A 19,535-nucleotide genomic window follows, 5' to 3' on the forward strand; every position below is an offset into this window, starting at 1 on the left:
CTACTTTAGCATTCCAGTCCCCTAGAATGAGAAGAACATCTTTCTTTGGTGTCAGTTCTAGAAGGTGTTGTAAATCTTCATAGAATTGTTCAATTTCAGTCTCCTCAGCAATGCTGGTTGGTGCATAAACTTGGATTATTGTGATGTTGAATGGTCTGCCTTGGATTCGTATTGACATCATTCTATCATTTTTGAGATTGTATCCCATTACAGCTTTTCCCACTCTTTTGTTGACTATGACGGCTACTCCATTCCTTCTACGGGATTCTTGTCCACAATAGTAGATATGATAATCATCTGAGCTGAATTCGCCCATTCCTGTGCATTTTAGTTCACTGATGCCCAGGATGTCGATGTTTATTCTTGCCATCTCCTGTTTGACCACCTCCAGCTTCCCAATGTTCATAGATCTTACATTCCAGGTTCCTATGCAGTATTTTTCTTTGCAGCATTGGATTTTCCTTTCACTTCCAGGCACGTCCACAGCTGAGCGTCCTTTCGGCTTTGGCCCAACCACTTCATTAGCTCTGGAGCTACTTGTACTTGTCCTCCGCTCTTCCTCAGTAGCATGTTGGACGCCTTCCGACCTGAGGGGCCCATCTTCCAGCGTCATATCTTTTAGCCTTTTGTTTCTGATCATGGGGCGTTCTTGGCAAAGATACTGGAGTGGCTTGGGGGGAGGGGTGAGCAATAGTTTTATGCACACATACCTGCTTACTGGCTCAGGTAGCCCAAGCCCAGCAACTTCCTTGTCAAGGCTGAAGACTCACAGCATCTGCAAAAGTTCCTGATAATGGCTACATAGTGTTTTCAGTATTAGAAAAGAGCAGCAGAAAAGAAATGGGAAAAGCTACTTTGGGGAGATCTATAGCATCCAGAATCCCATAGTTAGCACGAGCTAGGAATAGTCAAGAACTCTTGGGCATTCAAGGTACCTACTGTATATCATAGCGAAACTCTCATTCACAGACAGATTTTTGTGTCTGAGAAATCAGGCTCGCAAACAGGGCCCATGTTTACATTCCATAAACCAATCACAAAACAAAACAAACTAATCTTAAAAAAGAGAGGCACAAAAACGTGCTGCAGTGACAACGAGATGCTTTCCGCTCCCCATGACTAGAGGGGAAAAGCATTAGGGAATGCTAATCAGATTTGAAGATTACACAAAAGTGGGTGGAATAGCTAATCCCTTGTAAAACAGAAACAAAATTCAAAATGATGTAGATAGGATTGAGCACTGGGCTGAAAACAACAGAATGAAATTCGACAGGGATAAGTGCAAAGTACAACATCTAGGAAAAAGAAACCAAACCCACAGTTATAAGATGGGGAATACCTGGCTCAGCAATACTACAAGGAAGAAGAATCTTGGAGTTGTCGTAGATCACAAGCTGAATACAAGCCAACAGTGTGATGTGGCTACAAAAAAGGCAAATGCTATTTTACGTTGCATTAACAGAAATATAGTCTTCAAATTCCAGGAGGTACTAGTTCCCCTTTATTCAGCACTGATTAGGCCTCATCTTGAGTACTGTGTCCAGTTGTGGACAAAACACTTAAAGAAGAGTGCTGACAAATTGGAACAAGTTCAGAGGAAGGCAATAAGAATGATCGGGAGACTGGAAACCAAGCCCTATGATGAAAGTCTGAAAGAACTGGACGTGTTTAGCCTTGAGAAAACATGTCTGAGGGGAGAGTTAATAGTACTATTCAAATACTTGAAAGAGTGCCATACAGAGGAGGGGCAGGATCTGTTCTCAATCATCCCAGAGTGCAGAACAGGCAACAATGGGCTCAACTTAAAGGAAGCCAGATTCCAGTTGAATATCAGAAAAAACTTCCTAACTGTTAGAGCAGTACGGCAGTGGAACCAGTTATCTTGGGAGTTGATGAGTGCTTCAGCACCGGAGGCATTCAAGAGAAAATTAGACAACTACCTGACAGATATCCTTGAATTTATATTCCTGCATTGAGTGGGGGTTTGGGTTCCAGGGCCTTATAGACCCCTTCCAACTTTATTCTATGATTCTGTGACTTGTTGCTGTGGAAATACTGTATATTGTTTGACCAAGTCACTGCTTATGTCCCTTGCAGCACATGACTCACATGAGTTGCTGTGCAAGGAGGGACACAATCAGCAACTTGCTAACTAGTAGCAATTTGCTGCCCAAAATTTACACCATTGAATTCATATTGGCATAACTAATGAATAGGATTCTGGTCATAGGTAAGTAAGTAAGTCAGTAGACAGACAAATAACAGACAGTCAGAGCTTGATTTTTTTTTAATTTTAATTTTAATCTTTTGTATTGTAACAAGAGGATGCATCTGGGTTGAATGAAGGTCTTACCCATTTTATTCAGAGAGCTTTCAAAAGTTACTACTTAGGCTCCGAAATTACATGTCTGGGACATGTAATCTGGAAGTTTTCAACCCTCCTAAATTCTGCATACTCTGTTGTGGTTCCAGGTGTCTTCTGATGCAAAGGAGAGCTGTGCTGCAACTAGACTGTCAGGTCAGAAAGTCTGATGCTGGAAAAACTTCCCAAGGGCCCTATAGACCTTTGTAGACTTCTAGGAAAAATCAGAAGCCTATGTTCATCAGAGCTGGAATTTATCCCAGAACAGGTTAATTCCAGAATGAAACCAGATAACCATTTCTAATAGTATCAAAATTCATCTGGGTATCAAGGTAAAGGTTGCTTCATTGCTGTCATGATTCCAGGCATTTTAAGTGCTCACCCAGCCACTTAGAATATTTTTCATGTGTCCGGTAATATGCTTAAAGTCTAAAGATTGTTCAAAGCTGTAATGGTTTTTACTTTTTAATGATTTACAGTATTTTAAAGGTGTATTCTCTGCTTTTTGGATTGTACCTTTTAAGGCTATAAGCTCCTGCAGTCTAAGAACATATGCTTCTGCATGGTTTGAGTTCTGCCTACAACTTAAGTTTTCCTTTTGAATTATTTCTTATCTGCAACTTCTCAAAGTTGTAAGAATTTTGGATGGCAATCACACCTGCGGGTTTTCATAAGTCCAAGAATGCAAGAATGGGTTTCTGTTTAAGCATTTGTGTCTACCATTTTTCTTAGCTTTAAAAATGGAAAAAGTTACATGTTTTCAACAACTTCAAAGTATTTTTGTGTGCATATGGAACAAGAAAGCAATCTAGATGAATAAAGCTTGTAGAAATAGACAAGCTGTTTTTGCCTGCGATCCTTGCAACAACAAAGCAACTTTTATGATACCCAGATGAATTTTGATAGGATTGAAAATGGTTATCAAGTTCAAATTGGAATTAACCCTTCCTGAGATAAATGCCAGCTGCAACAAACACTGTATTCTGATTTTAGTAGAGGAAATGCCCATTAGGGCTCTTAGGAAGTTGTCCAGGTGTTAGACTTTCTGACTTGTCAAAATCTCAAAACCCCTACGGGCACATAATGCTACTTCAACCTATAGACACAGCCCAAGGAAGTTCAGTATGATCACCACAATTGGATACTCTTCTCTTTCAGATTTCTTTTTCCATCTTATAGCTCTAAGTCAGGGGATCCTGACTTCTTGGTTGTGGCACCTCAGTTATGGAATACTCTCCCCTGAGAGGCTCAACTGGCCCCAAGACTTCTAATCACATTTTTCACCAAGTTAAACCATGAGTATTAACCAGTATTTTCAGGGATTAAGGACCATGGCTTTAATAGACTATGGAGGCTTCTCTATTGTAGTAGTAGTTCTAAATGGTTTTAATCAGCTTAAAATACTGAATTTTAAAAATATTGTTTTTAATTATAGTATTCTGTCATGGAGTACAATGGTGGAATATAAAAGCACTACATACAATAAAAATAAATGAAATAAATAATGTCACTGGGAACTGTAGCTAAGCTGAGGGAGAACAAGGAAAACTTAGGTAGGTGGCAGGTGAACCTTTGCTACTCAAAGAATGCCAGGGCTTCAACCTGGAAGTCACTAGCTCCACAATACGGCTGTGTAACAGGCAGCCCTGACCTCACCTGTCCGTCACGGCTGGGCAGTGGATCATCAGCCAATGGGGTGACGGAGGGTGGGGCTGAAGAGGGAGGAGCTGGAAGTAAAAGGGGTGTGAGGAGAGTGTGGGAGATCAGATCTGGAGTGTGAGAGAGAAAGAGCTTGTTTAGAGGCCTGCGTGCCTAAGTGTTCAGTGAGGGAAGTCTGTGATTAATTAAATAAGAAACAGTGATTGACATCGTGATTAGCTACTTGTGATTTTCATATTTTATTTTGTTATACCAATAAACCAGTTTTGTTTTGAAGGAAACAGTTGTCCTTTTTGAATAGTAATTATAATTGGTGGCAGCGAGTGTGTAGTGGTGTAGTGGGCACCCTGAGAGGCCTGAGTTGGCAGTGACATCAGAGTGGCCTGCCACGTAACAGGCTGGTATCAAGAATGTAACATAAATGCAAACTGTGACCACTTTTCTCTGCTGTTCTCATATGTCTACCCTTTACATGCATGCACTTTTGGCTGAATTATAGCTCATACAGACTCATGCAAACGTATATGAGCAAACTAGAGAAAAGTAGGCTAAGATCTGAAGTGTTATAATACTAAAATTTATTAGTCTTCATTTCCCCTTCCTAAAGTGGTTGTAATTATTTGTCCAAAAATAGGATGTAATGATTGACATATCAGTTTTTCAAAGCACATGAATTAGTCTCTCAAGGTCATGGGATAAAAATAATAATATCTGCAGTTCTTTGTATTTATGTCCTAGATACTGAACTTTCTTGTTTAAGATCAGGTTCTTGCCATGAGGTCTAGAATCTTCTTTTCATGGAAGCTGACAATTTCTTCTTATAAAAAGTGTTCGAAGCATTAAAGCTACCTGTTTCAAAGCAGTCCATCATGACCTCAGTTATTGCCTGTTAACAAACTGCTTGTCTTGATACAAGATACCCCATCTATAAAATCACAGACAATGATGTAGTCAAAATCAAGCAATTACAGGTTCTGTTCAGTTAAGTGAAAGAGGGAAGTACATGGGCTAGATCTGCAGATCAGTCACTTTTAATTACTGTTTAGAGATTTCTTTGACGAAGATTAGCGCCACAATGCTATTAATAAATAGCGGTGGGAAAGGATGACACATTATCTCTGTATCTGTTTTTCTTGTATGGGAGGATTATAGTTTGAAAAACTGCCAGAAATCATGGGAGGGCCAGAGAATGAGTGGAACGGCCCAGTCATGCACCTGCAGGAAGGAATCTGACTACATTTCTAAAAAAGCTATCAAGTGTGACTGTAGCAGCAGCAACAAGAGCAATGGGCTTAAAAAAAATAAGTGAGACACCCAGGCTGGTTCACTTTCAGGCAGGTCTCATCTTGCAATATAATTTTGCTCAAGTGGCCTGTGCTTAAAAACAATAAACACAGGTACCACCTCTGTTCTTCTTCAGAGGTTTAAGGAGAGAATTAAACTACACAGCTGGATGGAATGTAAACAGGAGTTGAACTTAGTTTGTGGCAAATTTCTGGCTGGAAGAATCAGATAAGTTCAAATTTTTACCAAGCTGTCGAGATGGCCCATACGGGCAACCAAATGTTCTTTTTCATGTCCAGTGGGGGACAGGTTTTGTTTGGTGCCAGAGCATGATCGGAGCTTGGTAGAGTTTCTTTTTTTTTGGGACTACAGTACCTAAAATCCTCCTTCCAGCATGGCTTCTTGGTATCTGTAGTCCAAAACAGAATCTACAGTGGTGCCTCGCTAGACAGTTACCCCACATGACAGTTTTTTCGCTAGACATTGACTTTTTGTGATCCCTATAGCAATTCGCAAAACAGTGATTTCTATGGGGGAATTTCGCTGGAAAATGTTTGGTCCCTGCTTCACAAACCGATTTTTGCTAGACAACAATTTTGAAAGCTCCCTCCGTGCTCGCAAAAAGGGTGTTTTCGGGACCTAAGCTTCGCAAGACAGCCATTTAAACAGCTGATCGGCGGTTCGCAAAGCAGCTTTCCTATGGCCGATCTTCACTAGACAATGACGATTCTTCCCCATTGGAACGCATTAAATAGGTTTCAGTGCATTCTAATAGGGAAATGCTTTTCACTAGACAATGATTTCGCTAAACAGCAATTTCAGTGGAACAGATTATCATCGTCTAGCAAGGCACCACTGTATACCTTGTGATTCTCTTAAGAACTGCTCCTGGGTTCTCTTAGGAACATCTTGGGGATTGAGACAGGAGCATCTCAGTTTCAGAAGCAGCAGCCCTGATGCCTTCTGTAGTGTGGAAAAAACTCGCCAGAGAGCTCTTTAACTTTTGATCTGTAACACTCTTTAGAAAAAAGGTGAATCATTATTGTGTACTAAAAGTGGCTTAAAACCAGCTCTGTGATGCTAGGCCTCTTTTAATCTTAAAATCAGGGTTCCCTGTAGAACGAAATACAAGCCATCGCACATAGCAAAACTGAACTCTTCTCTCCCCCGCCTTGTGGCATCAATGAAAGCTCCTCTATCGAGCCTGAAGGATCATGCATGACAAATTCAATTCATCACAATGTTCTGAAGGTCATCACATGTTCCTACAAAATATCAGATCACATGGATATCTTCAGACCTTGCACACACTTCATGCAACAGTAATTAAAAAAAACAAGGTCCCCCCCCCCCTTTTACAGTAATAGGCCTGCTTCCGTAAAAACATCTGCGTGTATTGCTTCTTCCTGGGCTTCTAATAAACTACAGTTCATAGTCTGCAAAAATTCATCATCATCATCACCATGCCTCTTTAACTGCCAGTTACCTTTCACACAGCATCTCTAGGAAGGCATGATTTCCATTAGAAAACAGTGGATGGAAAGAAGAGACTTGGCCTTTCCATGGGAATCCTGTTTTTTCCTTCCAAATCTCTTCCCTTGCACAGGTTTACAAACCTATGTTTCAGACAGAAACTCTGGTCTGGAAACTTTGCCAGGGAAAGCACTACTGGAGGAGGAGAATTGTAGGGATGGGGGAACATTTGGTGAGAGAATAATTAAAGGCCTTCCCACCTTTCACTTCAATGAAAACTGCCCTCACCAGAATCCCATTTTTTCCAACAAAAAAACCCCCAACCAAACAAAAAAGGAATCCTGTGGCAAAGCCTCAAAGAGGTCTGGTGCAGAGGCAGAACTAAGGTGGCCATTTAAACCTCATAGCAAAGGAGGACAGGCATCACTAAAAAGGAGGACAAAAATGGCCCCTGAATTTTTGTAAAATTGCTTGTACAAAATTGGCGGTAGAGATGTAAAAGGAGAAATGAATTTTACCATTTAAATGGAATTAAAGTGCATCTCTTTGGAATGGGGGAAATGCTGACCTGATATCCTATGTGTTTGGTGGGAGCAGTGCTCACTGTGGGCGGACAATTTCAAGGTCCCTGGTCTTCCTCCTTATGGCTCCTTATCTTTAAATGAAACTTGGACAGGGTGGGCCTTCAAATGGAAGACATTCCAAAAAGCAGCATTTTTCTCTGAAGCCTTTCAGATGAAGGACTCCCCTCCATGAAAGAGTACCTGTGGCCATCCCAGGCAAAAAATATTGTTTCACTCTGAGAACGGACTCAGTTCTCCCTCACCTTCCAATCTGCCGTTTCATGACAAACAAAGGCGTGACTCCCTGTGTGGAGGGCATTTATTTAACTTACATGTTACAATGACAAATGGTACGATATAGGACTAGTTGATCACTTGCCTGGAGAACACAGTTTGTACTTCTAGATCATTTATTTCCCATTTGTGTCTTCCCCTGCCAGGAAAGCCTGTGTTCTTTGTCCATGCTCTATTCATTGCATCCTGTATCTCAAAGTCAAATCAGGACAGATTTGGGCAGTCTACTATTCACATGATCTGACTGTATTTACTTGATAGCTAAGGACAGAAAGAGTTACAAAGCTAGCCTGATTGCATTCCTATGTTGTTTTCAGAAAGAAACCAATGTAATTACCTTATGTTTAGATATGCCAAAATAGCTACGGCTTAACCCAATTCCAAAAACAACGGATGGGTCTACACAGCCATTTCTAGTGTTTTTGCATTCACACATTGTGCTAAATCTGACTTGCTAACTCTTCACCTTTAAGGAAGAGACACAGGATTTGAGGCTCATCTCTTGAGTTTGCCTTCGTCCTTCTAAAGATCCTCTTCCCCCTTTCAAAATGTGGACTGCAAGTTGACAGACTGTCTTATGGGCATAGGTTGCCTGCCTGTTCCTCCTCATTCACCTCTTCATCCTTCCATTCCCCACCTAATAGCATCCCAAGGCAGCTGCAATGATTCTCTCTGATAACAAAGAAAAACTGAAAAAGAATGTATGGATACATTCAGAGAAGAACTAAACCTGAACCACTCAATAATAGCTACAAGCTCCTCTAAATCTGTCACATGTTTCCCTTATAAAAGAACAGTTCATCTGTTCTTCTATGCTTGCTGTGTGTGTGTGCTTTGCTTCAAAGAATGTGACTAGATGGGAAGCTGTCTTCGGTTGATGTGAAGCTCTCTATACCACACCCTGTGCCAACCCAAATCCTTGCCATTGTTCACACAGAAATGTTTGATTATCCTGGGAAGGTGTGTTGCAGGTGCCCACAGAGACAGGTGCATTTCATAACCGTAGAACAGCAGAGCTGGAAGGGACCCAATAGACGATCAAGTCCAGCCCCTGTCAAGGAGGCAAAGTGAAGAACCAAACTCCCCCAAACTCTGGCTCTGCAGCCAGATACCTAAACCACTGAGCAGTTCATTGTTCCTACAGTATATATCACATCATTCTCTGTCATTAACCTTGCCCTCTTCCCTGCCACCCCCCTTTTTTGTTCACTTTATGAAGCAATATAGTACTGAAAGGACAAGACAGAGCTACTTCTGAATTACCACCTCTTTGCTTATTTGACATAGCAATAAACTAGTAAAAACTTTTTTTAAAAAAAGGTGGCGATCTTTTTAAACAGCTATCAACTAAAGATGGGCACAAATTAAAAATGAATCACCAAATTTGTTCAGAAATCTCTAATTCATCAATCCATATTCATACAAATCAATGCCCCAATGGATACAAATCAATTAATTTGTAGCAATTTTTGATTCATCAATTCATTGGGCTATAAAATGCCCCCAGGCACCTAGAGACACCAAACTGCAGGGAATCCTCCTCTGACTCTCCCTTAAAATTCCCCCAACTTTGGTGAAGACTGGATTTCAAATGTCTGAGTTATACACCCACAAATAGGACCCTCCAGAAAAGTTCTCCCCAGGCACCTAGAGGCACCAACATCACAGAGAAGCTTCCCATGACTCTCCTCTACAGTGTCTCCCACTTTGGTGATGATTGGGGTTCCTCAAGCCAGATGCTAAAGGACACTTTCCTAGGGGGACCCACTTTATGGGTGTATAACATGGATGTCTGAAACCCAATCTTCACCAAACGTGGAGGGATTGTAGAGGACAACAAGGGGAAGCTTCTCTGTGATGTTGGTGTCTCTAGGTGCCTGGGGGAAAACTTTCCTAGAGAGAGCTCTTTGTGTGTGTATAACCTGGATGTCCAAACCTCAAACTTCATTAAACTTGCAGGGCTTGTAGATGACAGTTAGAGGAAGGTTCTCTGCAGATTTTGTGTCTCTAGGTACCAGGGAGGGGCATTTTATATGGTTTTAAATTTAAAAATGAATTGACAAATCATTTAATCGATTTGTCAGAAATTGATTTGTAATTCATGATTCATCAACCTTGATGAACCACAAATCAAAACAAATCACCATTTTTCTGATTTGTGCCCATCTCTAGTACCTACCGGAGAGGTATAAGCCAGAAATAAGTAATGCTGAGCCACCAGACCTGGCCTCACTGAAAACATCACCCTCCATGTGATCAGGATACTTCCCCGCTCCAAAGCCAGATAAAGCCAGAGATCAAGATAAAATAATGCAAGCAGAAAATGCTACCAACCCCACCCCCAAGTCCCCAAGCTCTGCTGGCTGAACAAAAGGGGAAACTACATTGGCCATTAACCCCACCATTTACACTGGACTGGGTACAGGTGAATTTGAACTAAAACCAGGGGCCTACGTGACTCAATGCAGGGAAGTCTGTTGTGGAATTTTCTTTTTTGAGTGGGGAATTGTCTTTTTGTTGATGTTGTTCTGCTGGCAGGGGTGGTTTAAATTTGTTCTGATGGGGTTGACATTACTTATGTCTGCTTTCTGCTGTGTGACCACCTGATCTGATGCAAAAAAGTGTTTGCCAGGGTGTCAGTTCCTCTCAACCAAGTGCCCCTCATCTCCACATAGTCTTTTTTAAAAATTTATTTAAAGCTTACAAGTCAGTACTGGAACAAAGTCTCACTAGCACACATAGAAGAAGTAAACAAACAAAAGGAGAGGTGGAAATTGCCAATTAGCACTTTAAGACAGCTCCTGCTGTTGGAACTTCATGCAAACAAAGCTCTTTCTCTCTATGCCCTGCTGACTCCTGCAAATTGTCATCTGGACAGCAACAGCAATTCATCTGAGGAAACCCGATTTAATAAACTGTGAATGCAAAGTATATCAGACGCTGTATTCGCCCTGTGTAATTGCACCCAAAGTGTACCGACTACTCGTGGAAGAAGACTGTGCCTGCCTGTGGTTAGGTTTAAGTTGTGCAGTTAATGGGAAAAACATGGCCCCAAAGTAACTTCTCCAAGTTCTGCAAAACAGTGAGAACGCCAGCACAAACAACAGGATGAATGCCCACCTAGTCGCAGCCATAAAGAGAAAGGGCACGTGTTTTTGTGCAGAGAAATTCTGTGCAAATTTTGGAGAGCCTGGATTCACAGGGTGGGGAGAGGTGATCCTCGCCTCACATTTTCTTCAGGGCTTAAAAATTCCTCATCCAGGTGTCTTTTCATATCAAGGCAGTTGGAATGGACAAAAATCAAGGACTTTACTGAGTTCCCCCCTCTCTCCTTAACCTTTGGAAGGTGGACACATGACTTGTTGTCCACCCGGAGTTCCTTGAGAGACACACCCTGATGCTGACATTCCACAGTGAACCAGAGTTCACTGCTTCCCCAAGTTATTTTTCTCTATGAATGGGCAACATTCTCTGTGCTGTGGCCAAGGAGGGTGGTGGTTGATTGCTGTGACTCACATAGATGGTATCACCACCATCTGTACCCAAACAGTTGTTTGTTGTGGTGTGCACTGTATCCATGTTGCATTGTTATCACATTTGTAACTATGCACGTAAAAAAAAAAAGGTTAGCACCAGAATCAAGTTTGTCTACATAGATCTAGCCTGAGTGTCTTCTCTCTCTCTCTCTCTCTCTCTCTCTCTCTCTCTCTCTCTTACTCATGAGGCTGGAGGACACCCTTTTGACACAGGCTCCTCCTGGCAGGCTGCTTTTGCTGCACTGACTCACCCGGAGAAAGGAGAGTTTGCAATTGCTGGTTTCTGGCTCCCTGCCAAGAAAACTGGGCGTAGTGCATTAATTCCACCACTACCCACCCATCCCCCTTTAAAGCCAGCCTGATTCACAGAAACTCTTCTAAAACACAGTCAAAAGACACCACCCCATTACACATCCCAATACAGCAGCAGGGGAAACTTATAACCCCGCCAGGCAAGGCACTCCCTTCACTGCACTTCAGCGTTTCAAGGCAGCAGGAGTGTAAGAAACCTCCGTCCACAGAAAGGCCCTTTCTTTCTCAAAGGTAAGGCTGCTTTCTGGCATACCTGACTGCACGCATCTGTTTGCTGTGTCTAAGCTGGCATTGCTTGCTTTGAGCTAGGAGCAGCTTTCCTTCCTGTTCCTGCCAGGAAAGTTTCAGAGGGTTTTGCCCTTGATTTTAACACACTCGGGTTACAATTCTATAGTCGAGCTTGGATACCTTTCTTTTTGGACTACAAATCCCAGGATTTGTATGTTCCAGCTTGCTCACTAACAAGGCTGGCTAGGGGATTCTAGGAACTGTAGTCCAGAAAAGAATCTTTCCCAAGCTTGTCAAGATACTGAAGTGCCAGCCTTGTTGAATTCAATAGGATGTGTTGCTTGAGTAGACGTGCATCAGCTTGAGCTGTCATTTCACTTAGAAGGTCCCGCCAGCCACATTTTTTTGCAGGAATCTCAAGCCAATGAAGTGGCAGCTTGCAGGCTGTGTTGCTAAACGGCAACAATTAAGGCATGCATGTTGACTATAGAGCGAGGGAGAGAAAATGGAAGAGCTTCATGTGTCAACACCCCAAAGCAGGGAATTGCCACATTCTTTTATTAAGACACTCTTGGTTTTGCAGACTTCACGGTTGGGCAAAAGTTTGCTGTGCTGTGTTTTGGAATGAAACTTCAAGTGAAGGTAGGGCTGATGTTTCTCAGACCACAATGAATTCATTCACTCCAAAGCAGTCTGCTTCTTTTTGCATATAAATTCTGGAAATAACAGGACAAACAGATCTGGATTAGGCTTCTCTGCCCCACTAGAATGACCACAGGCTGGTTGGAAATCCTGGGAAGCTCTAGCCCTAAAAGTAACTTCTCCAATTTACATGAAACAGTGATGATTTTCATGGGGATTTTAAGTAGGATGAAGCCACATCAATCTAAATGGCTCGGTTGCTTGCAAACTAGCTTTAGACAAGGTTTGACCTACCTAGCTTTCCTCAGTAAACGTCTTACTGCAAGCAGTCCACTAATAGATGTGTACTGTAGTGTCAATTAGTTAATGGATACCATGTTATCCGAATGTGGATTGTGCCATGTGCTTGGTGGTCTTTCACAATACCGTTGGAATTATTACTGCAAGCAATTTATATGCACTTCTGGATGTCTCTGTGTAGGGTGAGATTTAATTAGCTCATGTAATTAATTGGCTGGCACCCAAGCAGTTCAGCAATTTGAAATGGTCTTGTCAGTGGACAGTCTGGACTAGTGAGGTTCTACTGGGATTACTCTATTCCTCTGTCTCAGCTGTCACAGCTGCTGGCCACTGTTTTGCTTTACATCCTGGAAGTTGCCCCAGTCTAATGGTAGCGAGAAAATTTCCAGGATTATTACAGCTGGATGTAATCAGACGTCAGTCTCTGGTTGCTGTATTTCTTTCTCCCAAATAGGTCTGCTCAAGATTTTAACCTTAGATCTGCCTGCAGAAGAGGCCCCCGATTAATAGCTGGATTACTGCTCTTTAAAAGGAAATGTATACACATTTTATCAAACTGGTAGGGGAATTGTGTTTGAACAGACCAGCACACTGCTTGAAAGAATGTAGAGTTCCTTAGGTGTGGACTATTTGACATGTTTCCTTTTTTTGCAGCAGATTCTTCTTTTATTGTATAATAAAGAGAACCTAATTAGACAAGGGAACAACTCTATTTTCTCAGTAACCTAACTGCTTTGAAGGGTCCCATCCAAATATTGCCCAACCAGGAGGCTTCCAAATGAATTAAACTGTCCTAACCACAAACTTGCTGTCTGAGCATGATGGGGGTTGTACTCAAACACACTTATAAAACATCAGTTTGGGCAGGAAAGGCTGATCTGGTTTTTGCACCTCAATTCTACCCATATTGGTGAGGCCAGAGGAAGACATGAAATGGATCTGTGCAAGGACAGAAAAGTTTGTACTTGGGTGTGGATTATTCTTAGATAAGAAGGCAGTGCAGAACTGCTGTGTTAAAGAGACAGTGATTTGCTCTCTTTTAGAATGGCCTAGAATTCACATATGCTTTTCAAGAAGACTGATGTTATGATCAACATGTCAAAATTATTTCACTGCGGGCTAGGTTTGATACATCCACTTAGCAAGGTTTACGATAGGCCTTCACTACATGGAACACATAGTGGAGAGTATTCTTATTTATGATATTGTTGAGCCTTTTTTAGTGCATGTGTGAAGAGCTGTTCCATATGTGTGCCAATACACTACGAAAAGCAAAAGGCATATAGTTAGAGCAAATTTTTGTATTAGCCAACATAAACGTTATCTCTGCACTGCTGTAATGAAGACTATAAGGGTTTAGGGTCAGGTTAAATAGCTTTGTCTTACGAATCAATAAATGTGACTGCTTTACATGGCCTCAGCACACTTGTTCAGTCAAAATAGTACGAGAAGATAATTTTATTAGTAAACAAATGCAGGAGACAATTTTAGAGTTTTCTGCCCTCCAGTCCCATTGCCTGTCCCCATGAAAGTTTGAAAATCATAGCAGGACCGGCAGAGTGCCAGGGGAACTCTCCTGACCTCAATAAGGATGGTCTTTCCCAAAAGTTGGATCACGCTGCAGCACTTGTCTGATTTAGGGACATCATGTGAAGTTCACCCATGATTATGGGGTGATGTGTTGCACATGCAATGACACATGACTTTCTATGAATACAAGGAGTGGGTCTGGACTGACAGCCAGGACAGAATGCTTCAGGTGACTCATCCTGTCCTGTGCAGAAAAGAGAAGATGAAAGTTGCTCAAGGAACATCTCAGGGCAGGGAATGGGTGGGACGCTCATATGTGCTGCCTTCCTTTCCTGCTGCCGATCAAAAACAGTCCTGCCCAGTCTGGCTAAGAGTACATCTAGCCCACTGACTGGCAACTTAAAATCCTTGCCCCAAATCTGGTTCTCCAGGAACCCAGCTGAGCCCCCTAAGCGTTCTCAGGGGACCACCCTTTTTCTTCATGATGCCATCATTTGGTAGATTCCCAGCTTTATACTTTCTTCATTTTGAAAGGTGGAAATGCTTCTCTAAAGTTTTGGTTTCTGTCAGCAGCAGTTTCAAACCAAAACATGCTGGCCTTATTTTTGGCCTGACCCCTTTGCCGTGGTCATGCCCAACACTGCACTGTGCCTCCAAAAACCTCTTTGAAATTAAATACCCAGTAACCAGTTTCTAGCAGTGGCCGGCCAGATCCCTCCAGGAAACTCACAGGCAAGGCAGGAAGGCAACAGTCTTCTGCTACAATTTCATTCCAATATCTGATAGTCAGAGGCGCACTGCCCTGAATGTGGAGCTTACATTTAGCTATTATGGCTAGTAGGCATTGATTTGAATGGAGAACCATCAGTGAATCAAAACTCATGAGATCTCCACGTATGTCATCATAGTTTGTCATACATTCTGCTAATTTTCTCTAATGAAGAGATACTTGTTCCCCTACTAATATTCCCATTCATTAACATAAAATCAGGGACATTTCTCTGGGAGCTTCCAATATCAGAGAGGAGGCAAGAGATGGCTGGGGAAAGAAGCTGCTACTATTTTATGCTACTGTCTTTATTGCTCATCTGCTATATTTTTATCTGTAGGGCTTATAGTTCATTTATTGTCACTTTAACTGGCTCTTTATGCATTTTGATCTTTTCCCCCACCTGAAAATGGGCTAGCCTTTTAAAACAAACACTTGAACAAATCAACCAGTTCCATAAATTCCCTGCATTCATTGCTTGCAATTTATTCCAGAGAAAAGGAATTTGCCATGGTTCCCTTCCTGATATTTCAAAAACATAAGGAAAGGACTGAGTCCTTACTCCCAGGCTTGAAATATACATAGATACAGACCTGAGATAATCTTTTTGCCTTCAACTTGACCATAGCTAAGAGATGTGAAAGATGGCTGTGATTTGTGTGAAATGGGCTGCATTTGAAGCAATTTTTTAAAATTTCAATATACCTAAAGGAAATGAAAGTCAATGTTGGTTCAGTTTTCTGCTTTGGGAGAAGATGCAACAAATATAAAACTTGGTTAAACTGATAATGCAAGGTACAGCAGAAATACAGATAATCCCTAAGCATGTAAGCAGGGCATCTCTGTTTTTTTTTTGTTGTTGTTGTTGTTGTTTTTTTTTTTGGAGCCCAGCAATACTCAGCAGACTCAAGCCTTTGGCAGTGGATGCCCTTGACTCTTCATATAGCAAGAGCAGGGAAAATCACTTTGTACGTTAGGACGCCTCTCAAAGTCGCTCTGAAATGAGCTTTGATTCCTGGATTGAGAAAATGCATTTGGTCATATCGGCCTGGACAATTGCCTGAGAAGTTAATGGAGCCAGAGTGTACCTTCGTGGATCTGTGACTTCAGTTGTCTTACAAAATGGGCTACTCTTAAGCTTTTAGTTCTGCAAGAATCACTAGCCATTTTGCAGGTCAACAGGAAAATTACAAGGAAACAGATGGTCATTCTGATCTTTTCTCATGAGGATTCTTTCCTGTAAACCATATGGAATTGCTGGAAATCTTTTCAGTTTACTGTTTCAGCACTGCCCTGTCTCATTGTGTGTGAGAAGAAATACATTTCTGAGCTTGGTGTTGCACACATTTGTTGGGCTACAGTCAGCAGACCCCTGGTTAGGGATATTGGGAGCTGTAGTCCAAATGCATCAGGTGACCATAAGGCTGGCCCAGAAAATGCTGATGTAGAAAATTCAGATGCAACTGTCTGTAATGGAGCTGAGTGTTCCTCAACCAAGCATTTCAAGGACGGTCCCTCTGGCTATGTTTCCTTTAGGTTTCCAGGAATGATTTACCACAAAATATTGTTTCTGAGTGCCTGCCTGCAGAGCCAGAGGCCAGAAGTTGGAATCTTCACTATGTCTTCCAGGAGAGGGATCAACCAAGATCACCTGGAATGTTTGGGGCTGATGGGTTTAAATGTTCTGCCATCTGTGTGGCCTTGGACAAGCTGCCTAGTCCAAGAACGCCACTGGCCGGAGGGACTGATAAACCAGTTCCAAGTACTCTCTACATAGGAAATCCTAGGACGTTTGCCATTAATTGGAATCAGATAACAATTATTTTAAGGACTGAGGGACAACTGAGAAAATGCAAAACAGTGTGGTAGTGGGAATAGGAAGCAGAGTGGGCGCCAGTTTCCTCATGCTCTGGTGCAGGAAGAAAAATGCTGCTCCCTGCTGCTACCCAATCCTTCTCCAGGTCTCTCTGCTAGCATGTAGCAACATCCACATGGGGAGAGGGGAAGAAGAAGCTGAGGAAAATGGTGGAAACCTTGTCATCTTCTTTCCTCAAATGGCTGACTGTCTGCCTTAATAGCTTGGCCACTTCTCAGCTAGCTGTTATGACAAAGCCATAGCTTTGGGGACCCTCAGAGCCAGGCGTTATCAAACTACCTAGTTAAAAAGCAACCATGTCATGTATGAGGCAGGTGGCAACTTAAGAAAAGAAGACACAGTCAGCAGCCGATTGAGTAGGGTGTGTTTGTGGCTGTGCTGCCATCCTAGCATTCTACTGTCTGTGAGGCAAGTCACTTCACCAATGGCTGGCCCACCCCTGGGAGAAAGGATTTGGTTCTGAATGTGCAGTTCAAACCCCCTTATCTTTACAAAAGACCAGGTTCTGGTAGAGATTTAAGAAATACTAGGACTGGTGTGTTTTGTATGAATCATCCTAGCCGCCTGTATTTTTTGCCTTTCCTTCAAGGCCTGGCTGTTGGGGCTGTTGGGGAAAGGTGGTTTGCTTGTTTTCTTGATTACAGGTTACAACAACTTATACCTTACCTCTAAGAAAAAATGCATAACAGTGTAATTTTGGACAGCATCAAGCAAATATCCTGTCAAAAAAAAAGAGAGCAAATCTCTTTTGAAAAGCAGTTTAAACAAGGAGTATTAGGAAGGATTTGTGCCATTATGAGCAGGTTGCTCAAAGGAAACAGGGCAGGTGAAAGAATAGCACTAAGCTCAGCATTCTGACATCTCACAAAAGGCCATAGCCCAGTTATTCTACTTTCTCCAGATGCGTTGTACATGATAGCTCAGGAAAAAGAAATGTTCCACTTCTGCTTAGTTTTCATCATAGTTATATGTTAGAAGAAAAAAAAGCTTTCCAATAAATCAAAAGAGCTTCAATCATGGGTCACATTTTTCTTTAGGGAAAAAGAAATTGGGTGGCAACTAACGTTTCTAGCTTGCCAGGGATGTTTGCATAAGTCATGGTTAAACTGCCTGGGTTTTAAATGGAAAATGGAAAGAACTGGCCATACTAGACCTTGATCTGTGGCTGCATATGACTGCTTTGGGCAACCCACATTCCTAGCTGACCACACCTTATTCTCTATCTCCTGCCCCCTCCCTCCTGCCATGAGTAGTACACTTGGTAGCCCTGCAGGAGGGTTTCATGGTTCTGAGGGCATGCGTCTTGATAAAAGGGAGCAGAGAGCATGCTCATAGTTTCTGTCTTACAGTCAGGTCAGAGTCTGCTGGAGAATTGTTTAAAAATGGCATACTCAAGTCCAATGTCCACATGTATGATGTCAATGGGCTGTGGAGTGGGCCTTGAGGGGCAGGTGGGAGGAAGCTGCTGGAAAGGAGGTTGAATGAATACAAATAGAAATGAGAGCAAAGAACAAAAAACTTTGGGGCCAAGAAAGAGAAACACAAAGAATTCCCACAATCTGCAGAATCTGCAGAAGCAGAACTGGATCACTTGCTGTGGAATTCGTTGTTGCTCTTACTGCTATAGATGTGGATTGACCACTGCTAGCTCGTGTGTTAGTGAATCTTGAACCAGAGTTTGAAAAGTTACTTTCTGAAAGTAATTGATTGCAAAATATCCTGAAGTCACTAATTGCATTATATGTTCCTTTAAAAAAAAAGTAACCTTTTCCCTTACTCAGTTTTGTGCTGTTTTAGTTCCTTTTGGTGGTGGTGGGGATAATTTATCCTACAATGTAAGAAAATGATCTGAGGTGGGGTTCTGTCCCAAAATTACACACACACCCTAGAATGCAAACTTCCAAAAAGTAATGCGAGAAACTAACAAGTAAACCTTACCTGTTAAATTGGGGGGTTGGGCGGGGAATATTATTAGCCACTGCTTTATTTATGAAAAGGAGTAGTGCAAAATCTACTATGCTTTTCTCAAGCTCTCCCCTGAGTACTTTATCCTTCTACTCAGAAACCAACCTCTTATAATCACACTTTGCCTCCTTTGTATGAATACATTTAGGGTAGAAGACTGATAACCTGTGGTGAAAATAGAAAAAGGAGATGATAGCTATTCTGCATAATTTAGGGACAGAATGAGCTAATGAGCTATGCTACATTGAGTTAGACAAAATGTCCATCTAGCTGTGAGGTTTTAGTGGCATAATATCAGATGGACTGGAAGCGGTTCTTTGGGGCTTCAGGTAGGAAGGAGGTTTCCCTTTTCCACCTAAACAGGCCGGATCCTTCTGCATGCCAAACAGGTGCTCTACCACTGTGTTATAGCTCCTCCTAATGATAGTGTGCACTCTTGCAAAATATTTGTTTGTGGTCTTCTGGATGTGGCATTAATCAGAACACCCAGGAGAAAAACTTTGGACAATCCAAACTAAGGCATTTCTTAATCCAGATTTGATCTCTACAAGTAACAGTGACTGGGTGTTTTTTTTCTGCCATCTTTTATCCAGCTAGTTAGGGTGTAATTACAGAGAAATAAATTGCAGTTTGGATGGCTTGTGAAGTTGTCTGGTGTAATCTATCTCCTTATGATCACACAACATACAGTATAGGAAAATGTGCTCTAGCCCGACCCTGATATGATTCTATCTACTTTTCA

The 19,535-nt window shown here is 41.9% G+C and overlaps 1 protein-coding gene across 2 annotated transcripts in view; it reads left to right on the plus strand.

The window, feature by feature from the left end:
- The first annotated feature begins 680 nt into the window (after positions 1–680).
- Positions 681–19,535, plus strand: part of EMP1 (epithelial membrane protein 1) — a 45,847-nt gene continuing 26,992 nt past the window's right edge. Inside the window, exon 1 of one of the 2 annotated variants that reach the window (XM_020787945.3) lies at positions 681–11,714. The gene's annotated coding sequence lies outside the window, so the exon portion shown is untranslated. Of the gene's footprint in view, positions 11,715–12,283; positions 12,354–19,535 lie in introns of those variants that run through there. The other variant, XM_073000194.2, reaches the window with a different exon arrangement.

Source organism: Pogona vitticeps, chromosome 5, assembly GCF_051106095.1.
Source record: "Pogona vitticeps strain Pit_001003342236 chromosome 5, PviZW2.1, whole genome shotgun sequence".
NCBI lineage: Eukaryota > Metazoa > Chordata > Lepidosauria > Squamata > Agamidae > Pogona > Pogona vitticeps.